This window comes from Chiloscyllium plagiosum, chromosome 1, assembly GCF_004010195.1.
Source record: "Chiloscyllium plagiosum isolate BGI_BamShark_2017 chromosome 1, ASM401019v2, whole genome shotgun sequence".
NCBI lineage: Eukaryota > Metazoa > Chordata > Chondrichthyes > Orectolobiformes > Hemiscylliidae > Chiloscyllium > Chiloscyllium plagiosum.
The window spans coordinates 60,280,902-60,286,901 of record NC_057710.1 but is presented as its reverse complement, the minus strand read 5'-3'; the positions used below and the strand labels follow the sequence as shown (position 1 = coordinate 60,286,901).

The 6,000-nt window shown below is 43.0% G+C and overlaps 1 protein-coding gene across 1 annotated transcript in view; it reads right to left on the bottom strand.

Moving 5' to 3' along the window:
* nol6 (nucleolar protein 6 (RNA-associated)) overlaps window positions 1-6,000 on the bottom strand; it is a 109,570-nt gene that overhangs the window by 81,591 nt on the left and 21,979 nt on the right. The window lies entirely within an intron of this gene.

The following is a 6,000-nucleotide window of genomic DNA, read 5'->3' as shown; positions in this document are numbered from 1 at the left end:
GATGACACCAAAATTGGAGGTGTAGTGGACAGCGAAGAGGGTTACCTCAGATTACAACAGGATCTGGACCAGATGGGCCAATGGGCTGAGAAGTGGCAGATGGAGTTTAATTCAGATTAATGCGAGGTGCTGCATTTTGAGAAAGCAAATCTTAGCAGGACTTATACACTTAATGGTAAAGTCCTAGGGAGTGTTGCTGAACAAAGAGACCTTGGAGGGCAGGTTCATAGCTCCTTGAAAGTGGAGTCGCAGGTAGATAGGATAGTGAAGGTGGTGTTTGGCATGCTTTCCTTTATTGGTCAGAGTATTGAGTACAGGAGTTGGAAGGTCATGTTGCGGCTGTACAAGACATTGGTTCGGCCACTGTTGGAATATTGCGTGCAATTCAGGTCTCCTCCCAACGGAAAGATGTTGTGAAACTTGAAAAGGTTCAGAAAAGATTTAGAAGGATGTTGCCAGGGTTGGAGGATCTGAGCTACAGGGAGAGGCTGAACAGGCTGGGGCTGTTTTCCCTGGAGCATCAGAGGCTGAGGGGTGACCTTTTAGAGGTTTACAAAATTATGAGGGGCATGGATAGGATAAATAGGCAAAGTCTTTTCCCTGCGGTTGGGGAGTCCAAAACTAGAGGGCATAGGTTTTAGGGTGAGAGGGGAAAGATATAAGAGAGACCTAAGGGGCAACCTTTACACGCAGAGGGTGGTATGTGTATGGAATGAGCTGCCAGAGGATGTGGTGGAGGCTGGTACAATTGCAACATTCAAGAGCATTTGGATGGGTATATGAATAGGAAGGGTTTGGAGGGATATGGGCCGGGTGCTGGCAGGTGGGACTAGATTGGGTGGGATATCTGGTCGGCTTGAACGGGTTGGACCGAAGGGTCTGTTTCCATGCTGTACATCTCTATGACTCTATGATTCTATGTCACTGAAGTATGCAACCTATTTCAATTGACTGCTTTTGGCAAAGGAGAGAGATACATGTGTTTCCTTTTTTCAACCTCCTTCGCTGGGCGCAACAAACATTTATCATTTTTTTTGGTTTAAGACTGTGCTCTCTTCAATAAAAATGTTGTTACCCATACCTACTGTCTTAGTCTGGAGCTAATTATAAGACTTTCATGAGTGAAAGAAAAGCCTTTTAATTCTCTGCTAACCCTGAGACAAATAATAAAGACAAAATCACATGGGTAAATATTATAAAAACACACAGTATGATAAAACAAACTTGTTAGGGCTCCCTTGAGGCATGAAGGATTTAACCGAAGACAATGGGCATTAACTGATGTCTCATATCCTCAGGAGTGAATGTTACAGGTTTCTCAGTTCTCAGTGTCTGGACGTTTCTCTCCAGTTTAGTGTTGTCACAGAGCGGCTTCAGATGAGACGGAGAGAGTAAGAACTTTTTCCAAGTCTGCTTTCACAAACTCAGGCACCAAGCAAAAATTTTAAAAAGGGTGATGATGCTAAATGCATATAAAGCTCTGATAGAGAAGGCTTCTCGGGTCCTTGATGGGGTATGAAGAGATTTATCGGAATGCCTCCAGGGAGGAAATATTTTAGCAATTAAATTAGGCTGTAGAAGTCGTCGTCGAATGTCTTGGGGGAAAAAACAGAGTAAGGGAGAATTGACAGAGACATACAAATTATGGCAGGTTTAAATATATCAAAGAATTGTGGTCTCATTAGCTGATGGTACAAGAACAAAGAGACACATGTTGATCTTTTTAAAAATCATAGAAAGTCAGAATGAACTGGATCTTGTAGATTATCAAGATGGTGCAACTGGGAACAATGGGGTTATGAAAAAAATTAGATGGGAACAAGCAAGACTATGGCAATAGAGCAAGAGGCTGACGATTGCTCTGCAAAATGTCGAGAAGGACTTTGTTAATCAAATGGCCTGTGCATCATTATGATTTTATAAGACAACGAGTGGGTGGTGGGAGGTAAAGAGAAGCCACTGCTCGAGATCAGCAAAATCCAAAAAAGAGAAACAAAATAAGGATAAGTCTCAGTGGACTACATTTTTTTCTTAAATTCATAAATGGTATGCAGGTGTCACTAGCTAATGCACAACCCTACTACCCAAGAGGAAGTGGTAGTGATCAATCATCATGATGAACTGCAGCCTATTTTATTTAGGTAGACCCACAATGCTATTAGAAAGGGAGTTTCTGAACGTTGACTTTCGCAACAGTGGAGGAACAGCAATACAGGCCCAAATCAGGATCATGAGTACTTGGAGGGATACTTATGGTGGTATCTCCATGTATTCGCAGCTCTAATCCTTCTATATGGATGAGATTGTGGGTTTGGAAGCTGCTATGGAAGAAACTAAGGCAAGTGACTGCAGTGCATCCTGTAGGTGGACATACAGTAGTCACTGTGATCATGAAGGGAGTGAATGATCAAGTTGGTAAATGGAGTGCCAATAAAGCAGGCAGCACTGTCTGGATGATGTCAAATGAATTGAGTGTGGGGCTGCACTCACCTAAGAAAGAGAGAGATATTCCACATTCTTGACTGATGCGCTATTGATGGCGGACAGGTTTTGGGGGAGACAGGAGTTAATTTCCAAGAATTCCGAGCCTCTGACCTGCTCCGTACAGTGTTTATGTCGCTGGTCCAGTTTAGTTTCTAAGCAAAGATAATTCCCAGAATATTGGCAGTAATGCCACTGAACGTAAAGGAATAGTGGTCAGATTCTCTCTTCTTATGAATGGTAGTTTCCTGGCATTTGTGTGGTACCAAAGTTACTTGCCATTTCCAGATCTGGTTGCATTTGAACTTGGACTGTTATAGTGTGCGAGGAGTCAAATGGTCCAGAACATAGTGCAATCATTGGTGAACATTCCCACTTCTGAGCTGAAAATGTGTTGCTGGAAAAGCACAGCAGGTCAGGCAGCATCCAAGGAACAGGAGAATCGACGTTTCGGGTATGAGCCCTTCTTTCCTGAAGAAGGGCTCATGCCCGAAACGTCGATTCTCCTGTTCCTTGGATGCTGCCTGACCTGCTGTGCTTTTCCAGCAACACATTTTCAGCTCTGATCTCCAGCATCTGCAATCCTCACTTTCTCCTTTCCCACTTCTGACCTGACGATAGAGGGAGAGTCATTGATGAAGCAACTGCAGTTGTTTGGGCCAAGGACACGAACCATAGAAACTCCTCAGATTCCCTCAGGCTGAGATGATTGACCTCCAATAACCACAATCATCTTCCTGTGCATTAGGTATTGACTTCAACCAGATTTCCCCCAGTTCCCATTGATTCAAGTTTTGAAATCTAGGTTTCTGGAAGACGGGGAGGACAGGAGGATTCTCTGGTCACTTAGAGGTCAAGCATAGCAGATTATGCTCCAGAACTAAGAGGACAGTGTATTTCATTTGAACCTTGAATTCAGACAGATTCACTGCAAACTCTTGACTGAAGAGAGCCAATTGTGGAGTTAAATTCAATGATTGAAATTTCTTGTAAAGTCATTTCTAAAGTGGCACCAATAACTTCCTTCTCCTGTTTTTCCTATGAATGCCACCATTAGGTGGTGCAACAACTGTGCACATTCACAAACACATTGCTGGTCACTGCAAAGCAATGGAACAGCAGCTGCTGGTAACAAAGATGATATTACCCACATAGTCACAATGACAAAGCATTGATAAACTCATGAGCGTATGCATTACAGTGCCAGAGCAGAAAAAAAATTACAGTAATTTTCAATAGCAGTCGATTTATATTTTTCTCCACCACTATGTCACCACACAGCCTGAACACGGCCTTGCCCTTCACCCCTCGTTCACTCCAAATTCCAAGATAGTCCCTGCTCTGAGCAAACAGCTTCTTCTGAAAATTTTCTTGAACTGACCAGGTCAATACTAATCAGTGTCATTGGAAGGACAGGTGTCTGAATCAATGTTTTATTGGATGTACACTGCTCTTAGAGGAAACCTTTTGAACTTTGTCCATCATATACAGGCAAGGGTGTCTCTAGATTTTTCGACCACAACTTCCAGCAAAATTCAGCCTCTCATCAGGAATCTGGTAAGATGTGTAGATTTGGGAATGTTCACTTCTGAAATCTACATCATTAGTTTTCAACCACTGAAGGAATCTTCCCCAGCATAAATTCTCAAACAGTGTTTTACCACAAGGTCATCCATATCAAGGTTCTGATTAATCCATTTCTCATTGAGTTGTAGACTCAAACAGAATATATAAACAGGCCCTTTAGCCCCATAATGTCTTTGCCAACGACCAAACACCAAACTACCCTAATCACATTAACCTGCATTTGGTCCATAGCCTATTGTGCTCTAGCATTTTATGTATTTATCCAGATGCTTCCTATATGTTACAAGAATATTTGCCGCCAACACCTTCTCAGGCAACAGGTTCCTTAATTGTATGGCCCCTTGGGTGAAAAGAATTCTCATATCTCCTCTACATCACTAGCTTCTCATCTTAAACTTATGCCCTCTGGTCTTGGACATGTCTGCCATGGGAAAAGATTCTCACAATCTACTCTGTATATGCCTCTAATAATTTTGTATACCTCAATCAACACCGCCGCCCCACCCCCCCCCCCCCCCCCGAACTGCACACAGTAATCCATCTATGGCCTAACCAATTATGTACAACGTTGCTGGCTTCTATAATTTATGCTCCAACTAATGAAAGTAAGCATCCCGTATGCCTTCTTCATCACCCTATCTACCTATGCTGACATAGTCATAGAGATGTATAGCATGGAAACAGACCCTTCGGTCCAACCTGTCCATGCCGACCAGATATCCCAACCCAATCTAGTCCCACCTGCCAGCACCCTGCCCATATCCCTCCAAACCCTTCCTATTCATATACCCATCCAAATGCCTCTTAAATGTTGCAATTGTACCAGCCTCCACCACATCCTCTGGCAGCTCATTCCATACACGTACCACCCTCTGCGTGAAAAAGTTGCCCCTGAGGTCTCTTTTATATATTTCCGCTCTCACCCTAAACCTATGCCCTCTAGTTCTGGACTCCCTGATCCCAGGGAAAAGACTTTGCCTATTTACCCTATCCATGCCCTTCATAATTTTGTAAACCTCTATAAGGTCACCCCTCAGCCTCCAACGCAGGGATGTTTGGACTTGTAAACCAAGGTCTCTTTGTCCTCCAAACTCCTTTGGGCCCTACCAATGTGAATATCCTTCTCTTACGAGACCTCCCAAAATGCTCACCTTGCACTTATCAGGATTAAATTCCATTTACCGTTCCTCTGCCTAATTTACCAACAGGTCAATACCTGACTGTAGCCTGTTTCAAACAAACATTTCCTTCGTACTGACCAAATGGCCCTCAATAGCAGGGTTGGGGAGAGAGGTATGTACATACATCTTTCTAGTCATGAACAAACCAATTTAGGGGCTGACGGTGGTGAGTGGAGAGAAGGACATTATCACAGCTACAGTCCCAAGTACTGACACCATCTCTGCATGCACAGATGCATCCTGGCTTGGAGATCCTGTAGCAGCTCTGAAATGTTGTGGACCATAACATACGCATGGGCTCCCGCTCATCTGCGCCAGCAATCTTTCGTGTTGTGAAACACATTTCCGGTAATACCTCAGCTCAAACATTCACAAGCCAAAGTTTGGTCAACAGCCTGCTCAGAAAAATCTGACTGTATTCAGACGTATACTGAGATGATAAATGTATCCTCAACCCAGAGTGAAACTACAGGTATGAATATTCTTGTATCCCTCAAAATGGAGTTCCAATATGACCAAAACAATCACTTCAAGTATAACTAGGTTTTTTTTAAAAAACTGTGCTTTTTGTCCCCAGAAAGCCAGATGAACTACAAAACTAAATGCAGATTCCTTTCCTGATAGTTGGTTAAGAGAATGCATGATTACATACATCTGCTTCTTGCCTAAGAACTCATTCAAGGTCCCAGCAGTCCCCCTTTATAGTTATTTTTAAATCAACTAGTTCAGACATATTGTGACACACCTCCAA